Here is a 20,008-nt window from a genome sequence, read left to right as displayed (position 1 = left end):
CCAATTTGGGTGCCTTGTCCCAAGAAGTGGACGCTTCATCATCGAAGGGATATTTTCTTTTCAGCGAGGGTACTGAAGAATTTTTTCTGTCTGGTTTCTCCCATTCTTTTTTGATTAGAGTCTGGACATTGGAGTTTAACGGAAAAGCTCTCCGCTTTTTTTGTGTCAGACCTCCAAACATGATGTCTTGAGCCGTTTTATCAGGCCTGGGATCCTCAACCCCCATGGTGGCCCTGACGACTTTAACTAAAGCGTCCACTTCCTCTAATGGGAAACAGTGACGGCCCGAATCTTCATCAGAGGAAGATAGGGAGGATTTGGAATCATCAGAGTCCGCGTCCTCAGATGAGGATCGGACAGAGTGAGCATATACCGTCTCCTTCGCCTTTTCCTTCCCTTTTTTGGAGGATAACAGGGCATTCTGAACTTCTGATCTAATTATATTTTTAAGTTCAGAGGCAAAGTCAGGGGTTTCTTCACACAATAGATGCTGGATACAGGATTTACAAAGCTTTTTTCCCCAAGTTACCGGCAAAGCTTTGTTACATGTGGGGCAGACTCTATTTTTCTTTTTCTCCAGGCTCTTCTTACCCTAGTAAGGGAGAAGAGGGAGCCCTATTATAGGAGTGTATACTTTCACGAAGATCACTCACCATTCAGATGTGAAGGCAGGTACCGGTTCTGGAGGAGGGCCGGGATCTGGTAGTGGAGTCTCCTGAGGAGGGGAGTTAGTCCTTGCAGCAGATCTGCTGCGCTGTGTGGATCGACTGCTTGATCCACTTCTTCTGGAGCTCTTTGGGTCATTTTTCTTATGCTGCTGCTGCCTGGCTGGCAGCTGCTGGGAATCGCTGTCCTCCATAATGAAAGGGAGATAGTGCGACAACTAAGTGTGCACCATCTCCCTTTTTGAATCCGGCGCTCCCCCGGCGTTCTTCCTCATTTCCGGTCCTGCGCACATCCCCGGGAGAGGAGATATTACCGCGCATGCGCGCGGGGACGACCCGGAAGTTGATGCCGCATTTCCGGAGCGGCGGCCATCTTTCTTCACCCAGAGCGTGCAGCAGCCTGCACCGAAGCTCCGGGTGACCAGCGCCCCTTTGTCCATCGGAGTCCGGCGGCGGCCTCTCCCCCGCACACCCTGGAGAACCCCTCGGTCCCAGCGGTGGCGGCTTCGGGTGCCGGACACGCCGCGGCAGGAGCCTCCTCGCTGCCGGAACTCGGCTGCCCGGTCCCGGTCCTTGGATACGACGTCTTCTTTGCAGGTACTGCCGAAGAGAGGTTCCCCGTCAGGGACAGGAAACCAACTGATGCGAGGGAGAGGTACCGCCCTTATGTATCTGTAGGTTTCCTGTCCCTGAAGGGCGGATCCCCTCTCTCCGTAGTGCTGTCATGGGGGACCGAGAAAAAGTGACTTTTGCTTGTGGTTGCTAGGAAACGGACCACAGGAGGTCAAATCTCTCGATAAGTTATTGCAGCATTCCCGTGCATAGGAGGAACATGTAGAGTTCCGGAGCAGGTGGCTCCAGGTTCCAGGCACGGGTAGTGATAACTTAGAGGGCTACTGCAGATTCCCGTAGTGCCGGCGATCCAGTCAGGACGTCCGGACCGGGGTGGTAGATTTCCCGCTTGTTGTGCTTCTCACTCAGGCGGCCCGGGCGCAGGTGCGTCCAGTGCGATTGGCAGTAGTCTGTTCCCAGCGCAACCTGCATGTGTCACAGAATTTAAAAGGGCATCTCTCGGATTGTCTATCTGTTGCTGTCTGTCAAGTGTTGCTGCTTTAAGAAGCATACAATTGAAAAGAAAGTTTTGTTTTTTTTTTCTCTCTCTCTTCTCTCTTGAACTTCCTCTTTTTTCGGCTGCTGAAGGAGAGATGCATTGTAAATCACACTGTCACATCTGTTTTTTTTTTTTCTGGCTGTTTTCAGCTGCAATGCTAGCTATGTGTAGCTATTTGTGAAGAAGTGATTGTATCTATCATTTTTGATGTGACATACGTGTTTTCAGATACGTGATTTTAGTGACATTTGATATTATTGCAATAGCATACGGAATAAAAAGAGGAAGTGTGTCTCTGACTGAATTTGAGCGCAGAGATACTAAAAAAAAAAAAGAAGGAGAAGAGAAGCCGTTTTCATTTTTAATTTTTTTTTACTCTCTTAAAGGGTCTTTTTCTTTTTGCGGCATTTTAAAATTTTTAATTAAGTTTTCCTCAATCTCTTTACCTTTTTATTTTTTATTTATTTATTTTTGAAAAAAGTTTTTTTTTTTTTTTTTTCTTTCTCCTCTTGTATTAAAGTTTTGAGTTTTTGGTTGTGAACTAAGTTTTTGACGGTTTTTGTTATCGTTTTGGGTTTTTCTTAGAGTTTTATATACTCATTTTTAGAAGTTTTTTTTAGTACCCTTTTTTTTTCATTTTTGTGTGTTTTTCATTTTTTGCTTTTGCCATGGGGAATAAAGTGGCCGAGCAACAGGAAAGTCTTTTTATTTCCTGATGAGCAAACAGCCCCTAGATAGTGGCAGAACACCAAGGTGTTAAGTATGTGAAGATTTTGGAAGGTATAAAGTACGTGAAATTCATTAGAATGGCAGATTTCAAGCTGCGGATTGGCATGACGTAGAAAGGAAAATAAGGGAAGTTAGCTGATGTTAGATTGCTGAATGCCAATACATGGTATGAAGTAGCAGCAGAGCTTACATCGTTTAGGTGGTACAGAAAGTTATGTGAGCAAACCAGGAAGTGATTTTTGTGGGTATGAGACGGGAGAATCTGTGCAGTCTGCTTTTAGCAGAATCCATGGTATAGGTAGTTATTTTTGCACAGTATGTGGCGCGCCCCGTCTCTCCCTACAGGGAGAAGGCATAATTGCTCCTCTCTATTATTCTTGTTGTTCTCCTCTATCCTACTTTTTTTTCCTCTGTCACTCTTTTTCTCCTTATTCTTCTCTCCCGCTCTCCTTTTTCTCCACACTTTTCTTTCTCCCCACTCCTCTATTCTCCTCTCTCTCTCTCTTCTCCTCCCTCCTTCTCCTCACCCTCCATCTTCTCCTCCCTCCTTCTCCACTCCCCCACCACACCTTTCTCCTCCTTCTTTTCCTTCTCCACACCCATCTCTCCTCACCCTCTCTCTCCCCTCCTTCTCCACTCCTCTCCTCTCCTCCCTCTCTCTCTCTTCCACACCTCCCATCTTCTCCTCCCTCTTGTCCACATTCTCTCTCCCTTCCTACTATTCCTTTGTCTCACTCATCAACCCCTGCTCCTTCTTCTTCCTCTTTTTTCCTCTTTGTTGCCGGCTGGGCCAACGCCCAATTCAAACAATATGGTGCTTACAGCACAAGGTTTCCCTCTATGCCCCTGGCACAAACCAGCCATTGCCAGTTGTGATATCGGGGAAAGAAAGTCAAAATCCCACTACACACAATGCAGTAGGCAACCCCCAGACGTATCAGGCAGCAGACAGCTCAGCCCTGGGTGCAGAGGGGGGAGGAATGATATCAGAATGAGCTCACTGACAGACCCTCCGTTACCTCATTTCACAGTCAACAATATTGTAACCCTTAAGGTTTTACATGAACTTTGATATCACCATGTATTGATAATGTACAACTTCAGCACCGGTCAGAGCTGCCTACATTCACACCAACATAGAACTATAAGCCTAATCCATCATAGCTTCTGCAAGGGGGGAGACATCCTCACATAAAAAAGCAACTTCTAAGTCCAATATCAGTCAGTGTATGACCCCAGTACAAGCTATCACAACTATTCCTCTGATGAAGATGAAGAGGGAACATCATACATGCTGTCCAGTACTAGAAAGGAAATCCACAGGCACCAAGAATGCAGGGGCAGATAGAGGCACCACCATTACACTATGTGCACTCCACCCCAAGTCAGGTGACAATCTTCCAGACCCAGGGATGCATCCCATGCCATTTTACCGAAGAAAGTAGCAGAAGCAGCAAACATATGCAGCCACCTGGAATGATCTCTGGGCCATGAATGGAAATAGAAGCAGTGATGCACTCTGGCCAATCATGAAGGAACAATTCAAACTTCCAGCAGAATCAGACGTACACGCTTGGGAGTCAGGGCCACAGCTAATTGAACAGCTCAGAGAGTGGGCCAAAGGCAGATTGGCAGGACAAGCCATGACATGAGCCAAGATAAGACAGAGTCTGTAAAGAAGTTTCATTGCAGAGTAATGCAAGTATTCCAAGACTTGGGCTTCACCATTCATGACCAGATACACAGGCCTTTGGGCATGGACTGAGACAGCCAATCAGGAAACCACTGATAGTGGCTAGGCCTAGGAACAGGTCAATAGCAGTGGACTGACCCAGAAAAAATGTTTTATGTGCGCCTAGGAGACTGTTTATTGCCGATTGTCACCAAAATTGCCACCATTATAGCACCACAAAAGAGCACAAAGAAGGAAAAGGGTGCCGTGCTGCTGAGAACACCAGAAGGGGAGCCAGAGGTGAAGACGCTACAAAGTGCCGATCGACACACCGGAAGAACCGCTGCAGACTCCAGAGAGGAGACACCGACCTCAATAAGGTTAGCAAAGGGGAGAAGCTATGTCGGAGCAGGAGGAAGAAGTGATGGCAGATGCAGCCACAGCCCCTGTAATGCCCCAAGACCTTGGGTTGGATGCAGCCGCCGGTCTCATGGCACCCCGGGCCTCGCCACAAATGCACCTGCAGGCCCCGTCTTACCACCGCAGCTTCAATCAGCAGGCCGGACCCCGCTGCCGCTGCAGTACCCATCATGCTGTTGTCCACAGTAGCCAAAGGGATTGAGTCCCAACCAGGGGTGCAGAAGACAGCCCCTCTCATGGTGACCACTGACCTGGAAGCGCAACCACCCTACGAAGACAGAAGAAGTGTCAAGTGTTAGATCTGTGGCAAGTTTGGCCATTTCCAGAACCAGTGCAGGGCACCCACGCCCCCGAAGAGACTGGACCCATGCAACCCAAGAGTTGGTCCAGAGAAACAGGTCAAGGAAGAAGTGCAGAAAGCAGTGAAGTACCCCGTCCATAGGACAGAGGCAAGCAAGCCAGGTCCTCAAGACACTACACTCCTGACATGTAAAACTTCATCTGCAAGACCAATACCTCAAATTACCCTTAAAATGGATGGCGTTGTCAGATCCAACGTGGTGCAGCCAGAAGTGTGATGACACCTGTGGAACTCGCTGATCCCACCTGCCTATCAGAATTCTCTGTGTCTCACATGGGCATTGGTGGTCAAGTCAGACATTCTCAGCTTACAAAGTCACTGAGCGGGTGCACTCAGCCAGGACACTCTATCCTGTCCCAGTTTGTGGTGTAAAGGACCTGCCACTCAACCTGCTGGGAGCGAACCTACTGCAGAAGCTGAAGGCAACCACAGTGTTCCAGGGAGATGGGACAGTGACACTTTCTTCATCCCTGACCCGAGAAGAGTCATGCTGGCGGCCCTACAAGAACATTAAACAATTGACGAGGCCTACCCAAGGAGGTACTGGATGTAGTACCAGAAAGTCTATGGTCTAAGGGACCCCAGCACATGAGAAAACCTCAAGTTGCCCCAGTACGGGTGTCACTCAAGCCATGTACCCCGTACCCTCGTAAGGCCCAGGCCAGGCCTAGAGTCAAGCTGCCTCTGACCAACTGAAGGTCTACCTGGAAATAGGAATCATTGTTCCTCGCACATCGCCTTGCAATACCCCGCTTTTCCCCGTCAAGAAAAAGACTGTAAAAGGAGAGCCAGCCAAGTTCAGAATGGTATATAACCTGAGAGCTGTGAATGACGCCACGGTGTTTGAGACTGCAATTATGCCGAATCCGCACACTCTGCTCTCAAATGTGCCTGCCACAGCAAAAGTGTTCACAGTGAACAACCTGGCTAACGTTTTCTCCAGTGTTCCAGTTCATCCGGAAGACCAGTTCCTGTTTGCCTTAATGCACCAGGGGGGACAACACACATGGACAGTGATGCCACAGTGGGCCCAGAACAGCCCTTCACAGTTCACCAAAGCAATGTCCACAGTTCTCACCAACTGAGTCACAGAACAAGCAGAAGTAACCCTGTTACAATACATGGACAATCTACTCCTTTGTGCAGTTGACTTTGACACGTGTAAAGTCCATTCCTTGTATCTCCTACTCTACCTGGCGGAGCAGCACTGCAAGGTCTCAAAGAACAAAGTTCAGTGGTGTCTGAAGCAAGTTACGTTCCAGAGACACTGTATTGCTCACCAGGCGAAACGCCTGACAGATGACCGGAAGACCACAGTGGAGAAGATGGTTCTACAGGCTTTCCTTGGCCCCGTTCCTCCTGACTGATGCAGCCTGCAGCTCGTTCAAGAAGTTAAAAGGCACAGTAGTCTCAGCGCCAGCACTAGGCCCATCTGACTACGAGAAGCCATTCCGTCTCTACTTTATGAGAAAAGAAGGCCTTGCTACTGGAGTCCTGACACAGCTTCAGGGGGGAAAGCAGAGACTTTCGGACTACTTTTCAGCTTGCCTGGATCCAGTTGGAAGGGAAGCCTCTTCCTCCCGCATGAGAGCAGCAGTTGCAGCACACGCCCTCCTGGACAGGACTACTGACATCAGTGGAAAAACATTTGGAAATCCTGGCTCTGCATGACATCTCAGCAATCCTCAACCAAACCCAGCTAAAACATCTCTCCACCGCCAGGCATCTTCGCCTCCAGTGCTCTCTACTCCTGCCCAACAATGTCACCATCTCCAGATGCACAGTCCTCAACCCGTCCACTCTACTCCCACTCCCAAGGGGGGATACAGATATGGACCCTCAGATAAAAAGTCTGCATGGGATCTGAATTTGCTCCAGACGGATGACCATGATTGCTTCAGCATCATGCAACAGGAAACAGCAGGACTACCCAAGGTGGCAGAAGAGCCACTGACCAACCCAGAGTTGATCCTCTATGTCGATGGCTCCAGATTCGCAGATGATGAAGGAAGATTCCACACGGGATGTGCAGTGACCAGCAATCAAGAGATCCTGTGGTCCAGAAGTCTGCCGCCCAGTCTGTCAGCCCAGGAAGCAGAACTGATAGCGCTGATGAAGGCCTACCAGATGGCAGAAGACAAGACTGAGAAAATGTATACCGATTCAAGGTACTTGCATGGCATAGCACACGACTTCGGACCCATCTGGGCTGCAAGGGACTTCATCACAGCAAGCGGAACAACCGTGAAGCATCAATGGAGCCATTAAGGACCTGCTGAACACACTTCAATTTCCAAAAGTGGTGACAATACTAAAAGTCAAAGCGCATGGAAAACTAAACACAGTAGAGGCACGAGGCAACAACATGGCGGATATGGCAGCCAAAGAAACAGTCAAGGGAAGACAATATGGACAAGTGGAAGAGGTCGTAGAGCCGGACGGCTACTACAGGACGGCTGAAGACAGGAAATCTGACAAGATGACGTCCTGTGATCTGCTCAAAAAAGCTGCAAGAGCAAGCCCCAAAGGACAAGAAGGAATGCTGGATGCAGAAGAGAGCAGCACATGAAGAATGAAGGGTATACTCAATGGACTACAAACCCTGTTTACCCCGAAGCATGCACCCTATGGTGGTCCAGTGGGCACATGGGCCCACACACAGATTAAAGACACAGATGAATGATCCGATTGGTGCTTACTGGTTCGCCCCAGAAATCTCCACCCTAACAGCCAAGTTCATAAACAGCTGTCTGACCTGTGGCCAATGCAACCCTGGAAGAATGGAGAAAGTTCCCATACATCATCTTGCCAGACCACGGTACCCCTCCCAGAAGATCCAGATAGACCACATCCAAATTCCGCCAAGTGGAGGATTCGAATATGCCCTTGTGGTCGTGGACATGTTCTCAGGATGACAGCCAGAAGCTTTCCCAGTGAGGAATCAGTCAGCAAAGACTACTGCAAAGAAGCTACTCTCAGAGACGAGATATGCAGCTATGGGGTCCCAGAAGTGATAGAGAGTGACCAGGGACCCGCATTCACAGCAAATCTCACATGAGAGATCTAGTCAGCAGTAGGGTCAGACTTAGGCCTACACACTCCCAATCACACTACTCAGTGTTAGACACACTCCCAGAGGCACAGAAAAGCTGTCATTATATGAAATTTTGTTTGTGTCTAGTCCCAGGTTAGGGGTATCTTTTCCCTCAGCAGCTGACTATGTAATATGATACTTTGTCTGCTTATGTAATTGAACTCACCAAGAAACTTGCTAACATCCATTCTCGAGTTTTTTTCTTCATTGCCAGATCCAGATTCAGTGTCCCGTATGCACTCCTAGAAGCCAGGAGACTGGGAGTTGGTGGAAAAAAGTTTGTAAGGAGAACACCACTCGATCCCAGATTTGATGGTCCTGTTCAAGTGCTGCTGATGACACCAAACTCTGCGAAACTGGAGGGAAGACCCGCTTGGATCCACTCATCGCATCGCAAGTAAGCTCCCCTACCAGAAGATGACACCCAAGCCAGAATGATGTTGCGGCCTGACCAAAAAGATGACCTACCTGATAAAGACTACACATCGCTCACTACACATGCTATTGACTAAGAGACTGATTGCAACGAACCCCCGTTAGGGACAGATCTCCTGACCGCCCATTTGCGAAAAGTCTGTACGGAGTGGGGCACAGGCGTTAGGCTTGTGTCAGTTCGCCGACAGCACAAAAGAGTTGCAGCGCTTTGGGACAGGAGGCTAGGATTAGGGCAAGTGATATCTAAGGGGGGCTTGTGATAGAAATATATATATCATGTAGATCTCACTTGCATGTATACTCCTCTATAATCATATATGCTCTTATACTCACAGCTAATATATACATTATAATAAATGGTTTAAAATGGTTGACACGAACTAATATAACCCAGACAGATCATATGGGGTTTTCCATCCCTAAAAGCAGAACAGAGTCAGATGTTTGGTGACTGCTGATCAAATGTCTCAACTCTGTCCTACATACAGAACTCAAGTTTAGTTGCTTAATCAGCAGTCATATGAGCATTAATCACAATATTCCATATATGTTTAGATAACCAATGACAGAGGAGCTAGACAATATGGTAATTAACTAACCACCCCTGACAACCCCTAACCACTCCTTTCTATGTGAAAATATAAAACTATGTATGTACAATAAAGTTTCAGTATTGATGGAATGTTATTGACACAATAATGTTGTGCAGTCTCATTCTTCCTTGAGCGCTCAAAATACTCAGTCTAATTGGGAGCGGCCACAGCACACACAGGGATAAGATTTATCCAACCCAAATATTTCCATAACAAATGTCTCTCTCCAGACCACCACCATAAACACAACAAATCAAGAGATATGACCGCGAGCAGGCGAACCAGGCTTTTCCATATGTGGAACTAGTGTGCGAGTGGGCTGAAGAGAGCGCCTGTGGACTGGATGCTGAGGCCCGAGTCCCCTGGAGATGCGGGAATGCTGGTGGTGGGAACGGAGCTGTGGCGCGGCGGCCAACTTGGGATCTCCCTGGCACATAGAATAGACATCGGATTTGGAGGATGGAAAGACACAGACGCAGGCAGGAGATCCTGAAACAGCTGGGGAAGATAGCTGGCTGACTGGCCTAGCTGCAGCAGAGGTACAGGGGCTTACAGACTAAGGAAAGTGAACAACTTCCCCATTTCCCTCCCTCATTGTTCGGAGTGATTTCCTGGTGTAAACTAGAGAAACTGGCCAGTGTGATATAATCCTATGCACTTGCAGGCTGCAGAACGCTGCTGCCAGCTAGTGTTCTTTTTGAGAATTATGCCTGTTGCACATAATTATGCAGCAAAATTGAGTAGGGAAATTACTTTGTAACCCTCTTACTATTAATATCCGAACCACTAACGCTATCCTGTCAATCCATACTAAATAACCAGACATAAGACTTACTCTCATATTGCATACATATTTTAGGGAAAGCATTATGAGTCCTAATAAGTCACAATCTGCAGCTGACAAGCTGAAGACCTATGTCAGAGAGAATAACTAAACAACTCAGAAACCCTCACACAAATTGTCTCAAGGAGAGACATCAATGTCACAAGAACCAGATGATATGGATTCAGAACCCACTCTGAAACAAGTATCCGCACAACTGCTAACTGCCATTCATAGCAGCACAGCCTCCCTGACTGGGAAGATTGAAGAGGTTAAAACTGATCTGGGGCTACTCCGCAATGACAAGTCTAACCTGGGAGAGAAAGTCCAACAGGCGGAGGACAGAATCTCGAGTCTGGAGGACCAAACGGCGCCCTTACCAGAACGTATCCGAGTGATGGAACAAAAAATGGAAATGTGCACACAATAATATGATGATTTAGAGAACAGACTCAGGTGAAACAATATCCGCATAATTGGATTGCCTGAAAGGGCAGAAGGAAATAATCCCAGTGACTTTTAAAAATGGATGCGTGATCTATTTCCTGTTGCCACCTTCTCTGCTGCATATGCGGTGGAGAGGCCACACCGTGTACCTGGGAAACCGAATCCTCCGGGAGCTCCTCCAAGATCCCTACTGGCCAGATTCCTTAACTGGAAAGACAGACTATATTCTACAACTGGCACAAACAAAATGCCCAAGTGATTAAACATGAAAATGCCACTGTAATGTTGTTTCCGGACTTTTCAGCTGATTTGCATAAACTAAGAGCTTCATTCATATCAATTAAGAGACGCCTGAAAAGTTCCAATGTGATTTATTCGATGGCGTACCCAGCCAGGTTATGGGTAGTGGGATGGTGAGAGGGTGATTTTCTTTCAGAATCCGACAGAAGCGGAGGAGTGGATTTCCAAGAAGGAGAGGAGGCAGTAATGATAATGCATGTTAATATGAAAGGTTTATTGTATGAACACTGAATTTTATATTTCAGATGGCGATTATTGATTTGATTCCTGCAAGCTACTGTTTATAACTATTTGTTGATATTCATGTTTATGACCGCCGTGCTGGGTTATTGTAATGGCTAATTGAAATATTTCTAATAGAGTTTATACCCACAGACTGATTAAAATGTTAATATACTGGTTGACTAAAAGATATCTCACCCCCCTGAATATATTACCCAGAAGGATTGGCAGTAATATGTATTGGAAAGATGGGGTCCATGATCTGGGTATATACCTCCCCAAATTTGTACTTCTAGGAAAGGCTAATGGAAATTATTAAGAATCCGAAATGGGATGGTGACTAGGTACCAATTTCTGCGGGTGCTAGCGTCTCGATTCCTGGCCCAAAAGCTCAGTTACCCTTAGGGTTCAGCAAAAACTGGGTGGTCGGACCAATAATTCTGTAGATGCTTTTTGTGAAGAAATTATTTTAGGGGTATGCATTGAATGTATTTAACTATTAGTGGTTAGGATAGATAGAAAATAATATAAGAATTTCTACGTATGCCTATACTTCAGTTTTGGGAAGTTTATAGCCATCCCCAGTTGTATTTCTAAGGCCTTTATCGGTCAATGGTTCTAGACTTAACTGCAATTTCAGCTGATTATAGGCATTGCACGTATACTTTATCATCCAAGGGTAATCTGTATATGATGAATCTAAAACATTCTAGAAGTGAATAGTATCCTGTACCAAAATTTTATATGGAGTCTATATTGCGTCACTTAAATTCCTTTCATGGAACATCAGGAGGTTGGGAAATGCCAGCAAATGGAATATGGTAGTCTCCCAAATACGTAAATCGCAGGTGCAGATAATATGACTTCAGGAAACCCACTTAACATTAGACACTATATCCAGAATGAATAAACCTTGGATACAATGGCAAAAGAACGCCACACATACTTCCTATTCTAGAGGGGTAGTCACCATGTGTACAAATCACTGAGATGGTCAGTACAAGTGGTTAAAAAAGACCCAGAGGGTAGACTTATTTTTACATACGCATCATACAGACAGTGATTTTTGTATCACAGTATCCGGATGCCAAAATGTTATGTATGGGAGACTTTAATATGGTTCTCAATGTACATTTGCATAGAATGAGCACTGCAAATTTTAGGCCTGGTAATCAGGACACCACTGCTTTACATCTACTATATCAGGGGTGTCAAACTGCATTCCTCGAGGGCCTCAAACCATGCGTGTTTTCAAGATTTCCTTAGCATTGCACAAGGAGCAGGAATTATCTGTGCAGGTGGTTAAATTATCACCTGTGCAATACAAGGAAATCCTGAAAACATGACCTGTTTGCGGCCCTCGAGGAATGCAGTTTGACACCCCTGTACTATATAATTGTCTAAGGGTCATTTCCGTCTGTCTGTCTGTCCGTCCCGGAAATCCCACGTCGCTGATCGGCCTGGCAGCCGCTACCAATCAGCGACGAGCACAGTCCGGCCGATAAATAGTCCCTCCCTACTCCCCAGCCGTCAGTGCCCGCTCCATACTTCCCTCCAGTCAGCGCTCACACAGGGTTAATGGCAGCGTTAGCGGACAGCGTTATGCCGCGGTGTAACGCAGTCCTTTAACGCTGCTATTAACCCTGGGTGACCAACTTTTTACTATTGATGCTGCCTATGCACTACGTGGATATACTACGTGGGCTGTTATATACTACGCGGCTGTGCTATATACTACGCGGCTGTGCTATATACTACGTGGCTGTGCTATATACTACGTGGCAGGCCGCGAACAATCAGCGGCAGGCGCACTCTGGCCGTGAATTGGTGCGGGATTTGAACCACGCTTCGCTAATTGGTCACACCCGGCCGGCCGAATCCTGTGTATTCAATGTATTATTCGAAAATCTTCATAAATAAACTACACACATATTCTAGAATACCCGAACCGTTAGAATCGGGCTACCATCTAGTACTTTTATAACAGAGATGGGCTGGATTGACAGATGAAGACAGCAGCATCCACTTAAAGAATTCTCCTGTTATACACCAGCCGCTCGAGCTGATCTAGAATAGATCATGTATTTGGGAACAGTGCTGTATTTTCAGATTTGAATAAAATTGAATATTCCCCTAGAGCAGTGTCAGATCACGCTCCATTGGTAGTATGTCTTCATTTAGGGGCCCTAACAGACCTAAGATTCCGTATACATCTGTTTTGGCTATCCCTTATAGGGGAACACGATAGAATCACAGATCAACTGGAGGTATTTATAGCAGATCATGGCGATTTCCCTGATTGGAAGTGGGACATACTTCAGGCATATTTGAGGGGATGCGTTAGGTCCACAATTTCATACATCAAAAGGGAGTCCTCTATTGGGGAACAGAAGCTTGCCGAGGAATGTAAATCGCTAGAAGCTATATTAATAACCCCTCCGATAACTCTTTACATAATTGGCTTGGGAAAGGGAGGGAATACCTGATTCAATTATAGGAAAAAGCACAGAGAACTTTAGATACCTGTATAGCTTCCAACTGAACAACATTGTAGGGGAAACTGATAAATATTTAAACCAAATAGAATTTCCCAAACCTTCTTGTGAAGACCAGGCGTTCTTGGATAGAGATATCACGTGGGAGGAAGTTTGGGAAGCAGATATGTCCTCTCTCTAATGGGAAAGCTCTGGGGCCTGATGGCATGCCCATAGAATTATACAAAAGATATATAGATCAGATAGACCCAGTTCTTCTGAAAACCCTTTCTAAAGAACTTGCAAGGCACTCGCTTACTCAATCCTTTTATGATTCCACTGTGGTGGTAATTCCTAAGCCAGATAAACCAGTAGAGGAGTGTGGTTCTTATCGCCTCATATCCTTACTTAACACGGATTACAAAATACTTACAAAACTTATAGCTAACAGATTGAAAACAGTAATAATAAGCATTATACATGTTAAGGAGAGAATATATGGCATATGAAGATATACTGAAATCAAAATGGACGCTTTGCTGACAATATATTCATATTAGATTCTTGTAGCTTTAAGGTTTTCTGATTCAATGTTCTAAGACTAATTCTGTTGATTACTCTGTACCAGGATGTACCAAGGCACACCTAATGTCCAGATGGACTTTAGGAAGGCTGTGTAAATCCCCTACCCTTATCTAGAGTAAATGTGTCTGCACGAAGGTGTATCGATCCCCAATAATCCAACGATAAGTAGAATGCGTGCATAGACAGATGTCAGCCTGACCCAAGACAGCCATTAGGGCGATAGCGGTACAGAATTAGTCTTAAAGTAATAATCATTAGATGATTAGTATTACAGTAATAAAAATAATAACCTATAATATGTAATATAAAAGAGATTTGTGATAACTGTTAAGTTGGAAAAACCCAATGATGTAATGTGCTGAATCTGCTTGCTTACTCCTATAAAAGGAGACATTCGGCCGCCAATAAAACAGGCGAGAAGCATTTGAGACATGATCCAGTGTCTTAGTGTTCTTTCCTCCGTGCACGTACCTTCTCTTCCAGAGAACCAATTTGACCACAGACAATTAAGACGGGTCGCACCCTAGTGTGACAGAATTAACATACATAAGGATCAATCCGGCTTCATGCCAGGAAGGTCCACCTTCTCTAATATTAGAAGAGTGCAGATTCTGGCGCAGATAGGTCACAAGTTTGGGGAACCCTAGGCGATAGCTTCTTTAGACACGGCAAAGGATTTCGATTCCTTTGAGTGGAAATTTTTGCAATGTGTGCTTTTGAAATTTGGTTTCTCTGTCAAATTTTGCAAATGGATTAAATTACTTTACTGCATGCCAAAAGCCAATATCCTTGTAAATGGAATACTCTGACCTGGGTACAGGAACCAGACAAGGCTGCCCCCTGCCCCGATGCTCTTCGCTCTAGAGATAGAGCCTATTGCGCTTAAGATTAGACAGAACTCTTTGGTGGAGGGTATTAATATAAATTCCAGAATAGACAAAGTGGGATTATATGCCAATGACCTGGTGCTCTTCCTTAATAGAGTGGAACACTCTTCCGAGAGCAATTGACCTTAACTGTTCTGGAGAATTGTCAGGTCTCAAAATTAACTGGAGCAAACCTGTGGTCATGCCATTTTTGGATAATATAACTGAACCTGTGAAGTCTGGACTACAAGTAGTACAAAAGTTTAAGTATTTAGGCATTATAATTAATCGGAACCCAATTAACCCCTTAAGCCCCGTCTCTTTTCGCTCCCGTTCTTTCCAGAGCCATAACTTTTTTATTTTTCCATCAATATGGCCATGTGAGGGCTTATTTTTTTGTGGGAAGAGTTGTACTTTTGAACGACATCATTGGTTTTAGCATGTTGTATACTAGAAAACAGTAAAAAAAATCCAAGTGCGGTGAAATTGCAAAAAGAGTGCAATCCCACACTTGTTTTTTGTTTGGCTTTTTTGCTAGGTTCACTAAATGCTAAAACTGAGCTGCCATTGTGATTCCCCAGGTTATTACAAGTTCATAGATACCAAACATGTCTAGGTTCTTTTTTTATCTACTGTATATACTCGAATATAAGCCGACCCGAGTATAAGCCGAGACCCCTAATTTTGCCACAAAAAACTGGGAAAACTTAATGACTCGAATATAAGCCTAGGATGGCAAATGCAGCAGCTTCTGGTAAATTTCAAAAATAAAAATAGATACCAATAAAAGTAAAATTAATTGAGACATCAATAGGTTAAGTGTTTTTGAATATTCATATTGAATCAGGAGCCCCATATAATGCTCCATACAGTTCATGATGGCCCCATAAGATGCTCCATACAAAATACGCCCCATATAATGCTCCATACAGTTTATGATGGGCCCCATAAGATGCTCCATATTAAAATATGCCCCATATAATGCTGCACAAATGTTGATTATGGCCTCATAAGATGCTTCATACAGACATTTGACCCATATAATGCTCCACAAATGCTGATTATAATGGCCCCATAAGATGCTCCATAGAGATATTTGCCCCATATAATGTTGCACATGGCCCCAAAAGATGCTCCATACAGATATTTGCCCCATATAATGCTGCACATGGCCCCATACATATATTTGCCCCATATAATACTGCACATGGCCCCATACAGATATTTGCCTAATATAATGCTGCACATTGCCCCATACAGATATTTGCCCCATATAATGCTGCACATGGCCCCATACAGATATTTGCCACATATAATGCTGCACATGGCCCCACAAGATGCTCCATACAGATATTTGCCCCATATAATGCTGCACATGGCCGCAAACAGATATTTGCCCCATATAATGCTGCACATGGCCCCATAAGATGCTCCATACAGATATTTGCCCCAATATAATGCTGCATATGGCCCCATACAGATATTTGCCCCATATAATGCTGCACATGGCCCCATAAGATGCTCCATACAGATATTTGCCCCAATATAATGCTGCATATGGCCCCATACAGATATTTGCCCCATATAATGCTGCACATGGCCCCATAAGATGCTCCATACAGATATTTGCCCCATATAATGCTGCACATGGCCCCATACAGATATTTGCCCCATATAATGCTGCACATGGCTCCATACAGAAATTTGCCCCATATAATGCTGCACATGGCCCCATAAGATGCTCCATACAGATATTTGCCCCATATAATGCTGCACATGGCCCCATACAGATATTTGCCCCATATAATGCTGCACATGGCTCCATACAGATATTTGCCCCATACAATGCTGCACAAACATTGATTATGCCCCATAAGATGCTCCATACAGACATTTGCCCCATATGCTGTTGCTGCGATTATAAAAAAAAAGAAAGAAAAAATGACACACTCACCTCTCAGGCCCCCCTGGCTCTTGCTATATTCACCTGCTCCGCATTCCACCGACTGGCACCGCTGTGTCTTCCCCATCCTCTGCACTGACTGTTCAGGCAGAGGGTGGCGCACACATTAATCGCGTCATCGCGCCCTCTGACCTGAGCGTCACTGCAGACGACGGGGAAGACGCGGCGGCGGTGGAACGGGGAGCAGGGGAATATCGCGCACTGCGTTATACTCACCTGCTCCTGGCGCGGTGTTCCTGGTTCCCCAGCGCAGGCAGCTTCTTCCTGTATTGAGCGGTCACATGGTACCGCTCATTACAGTAATGAATATGCGGCTCCACCCCTATGGGAGTGGAGTGGGGTCCATATTCATTACTGTAATAAGTGGTACCATGTGACCGCTCACTACAAGAAGAAGCTGCCGGCGCCGGAGAACCAGGGACACCACGCCAGGAGCAGGTGAGTATGACTAGACAGCTGCCGCTCCCCCTCCCCTGCCGACCCCCGAGTATGACTCGAGTATAAGCCGAGAGGGGCAATTTCAGCCTAAAAAAATGGGCTGAAATTCTCAGCTTATATTCAAGTATATACGGTAAGTGGTAAAAAAAAAAAATAAAACATTTTTTACAAACTTTGCTAAAAAAAACAAACAAAAAAAAACATTGCGCAATTTTCCGATACCTGTAGAGTCTCCATTTTTCGTTATCTGGGGATGGGTGAGGGCTTATTTTTTGCTTGCCGAGCTGACATTTTTAATTATACCATTTTGGTGCAGATACGTTCTTTTGATTGCCCGTTATTGCATTTTAATGCAATGTCGCGGCGACCAAACAAACGTACTTCTGGGGTTTCAAATTATTTTCTCGCTACGCCGTTTAGCAATCAGGTTAATCCTTTTTTTTATTGATAGATCGGGTGATTCTGAATGCGGCAATACCAAATATGTGTAGGTTTGATTTTTTTTTTATTGTTTTATTTTGAATGGGGGGTGATTTAATCTTATGTTTTTTTCATATTTTTCTAAAACTTTGTTTGTTTGTTTTTTTTACTTTTGCCATGCTTCAATAGCCCCCATGGGTGGTTAGAAGCTGGCATAGCCTGATTGGCTCTGCTACATAGGAGCAATGCTCAGATCGCTCCTATGTAGTAGATTTACTGCATTGCTATGAGCGGCGACCACAGGGTGGCGCTCACAGCAATCTGGCATCAACAAATATGTCTTCAATAGACGTCTGGTTGTCATGCCGACGCATAGCTGACCCCCAATCACGTGACTGGGGTCAGCGATGCACGAAATGGCCGAAAGTGCTAGATAAGTGCCGCTGTCAGCGTATGACAGAGGCATTTAACAAGATAATAGCGGCGGGTGGATTGCGATTCTACCCGCCACTATTGTGGGCACATGTCAGCTGTACAAAACAGCTGACATGTCACGGCTTTGATGCAGGCTCACCACCGGAGCCAGCATCAAAGCGAGGGTTCTGACCTCGAATGTACTATCCCGTCCAAGGTCAGAAAGGGGTTAAGGTCCCCAAAGGATTTTTTAGGAAAATGCATGGCATGATGGTGGCATTTATATGGGGTTCATCAAGGCCTAAATTAAGTGTTGGCTCACTGCAGAAACCCAAAAATCAGGATGGATACGCGGGACCTGACCTATTTTTGTATTACCTAGCTGGCCAACTACGTTAAAGTATTGGCTGGTTGGTGACAAGCTAACTAATGCAGAAGCTCATCTCATACACATTTTGGGTGGACATACACCATGGGCAATATTAGAGGGTTCCTACAGACCACCACACGGTTTATTATTTTTATTATTTACACACAGCTTGGCGATACAGGTATGGCGAGAAAGTAAACGTACTATGAAATTCACTGATCAAGTAGGAGAAACTCAGATATAGGATAATCCTGAATTTCCACACCTCAAAAATCTACAAGACTCAATTTTCTGGAAGCAAATACAGAACAACAATGCTTAATCAGATTTTTGAAAATTACATTTTATTATCATTTGAACAAATTCATATAAAGTTTGGGATCCCCCATAGGGATTTTTATAGATATTTGCAAATGAGACATGCTATAGTGCACCAGATTCCATTTCCTAGGATGCAAATATCCAGATATCCATTGATAGGAGTGCTATCAACTCAAGGACCCACGGGCATAATATCCTCCCTATTACCTTTCTACTAAACTCCAGAATTGCTTCTACTCAACTTGCTGTAGAGAGTAAATGGTGGCAATTAATTCCTTCTATCTCTGATGATCAGTGGAATGATGCCTATGCACATACAGTGGTGTCGCCGGCTGCAAATAATAAGTTAATTCAACTATGTATACTACATCAATCCTACCTGACCCCGAGTAGACTACATAGATTTGCAGACTGGTAACTGTTGAATGTCATAGGTGTGGGGAATCAGGAGCAGATCTCTGGCACATTATTTGGAATTGTAGGATAATACGAAGAAACTGGAGCGAAGTGATAACTACATTAGGACGGATACTTGGGATACCAATTGATTGTAGTCCAGAGATATGTATCTTGGGAGTTGTGGATGAAGACCAGTGGGTGCATTATGACAGAAGTTCTATTTATGGCTAGGAAAGCAATAGCATTAAAGTGGATGGGGAGAACCTCCTACTATTAATCAATAGAAAAAATTAGTGAATTGTAGAATACCATATGAGAATATATTATATAGAAATAGAGGATGTCCCCAGAACAGGTTCCATAAGATATGGGAGAGATGGTGCGACTCACCCTTAACGCACATATCCCCTATTGCCATGACTTTATCCATCTCACGACACGAACCCTGACGTACATCCCTTCCAGTATATGAAAGTGACGGTATATGTAGACTTAAAAAGTGTGTGTTTTTATTATGACCCGAACTGGTACGAGTTCTGAATTCTGATAAAGAACCTGTTAATTTGAGTGTGCAATGTTCTGTAATGGAAATTGTCTCAATACGCTTTGTTCCATTTTGTTTGTTTGCTTTTCTTGATTTGTGTACTCTATTATTGAGAGCGTGATGTTACATTCATGTTATTGTGGAAGGGGACTGTATGGATCATTCTGACCTTACACTGAACTGTTATGCTTGTAACCTTATCCTGTAGAATCTTTCAATAAAAAAAAAAAAAAAAAAAAAAGATTAAAAACAATAAATAAATAATAGCACTGCAGAACCCTTCAGGAAAAGCACCAGTGTGAACAAGGTCACAAATTCCATGAAAGTTTTTACCTTAAAATT

The 20,008-nt window shown here is 44.7% G+C and overlaps 1 protein-coding gene across 3 annotated transcripts in view; it reads right to left on the bottom strand.

The window, feature by feature from the left end:
* Nucleotides 1-20,008, bottom strand: part of LOC143782317 (uncharacterized) — a 73,955-nt gene that overhangs the window by 13,281 nt on the left and 40,666 nt on the right. The gene's annotated exons all lie outside the window — the stretch shown is intronic.

This window comes from Ranitomeya variabilis, chromosome 6 (assembly GCF_051348905.1).
Source record: "Ranitomeya variabilis isolate aRanVar5 chromosome 6, aRanVar5.hap1, whole genome shotgun sequence".
Classification (NCBI taxonomy): Eukaryota; Metazoa; Chordata; class Amphibia; order Anura; family Dendrobatidae; genus Ranitomeya; species Ranitomeya variabilis.
Note: the sequence above shows the minus strand (reverse complement) of the source record. Positions and strands in the feature narration are given on the sequence as shown.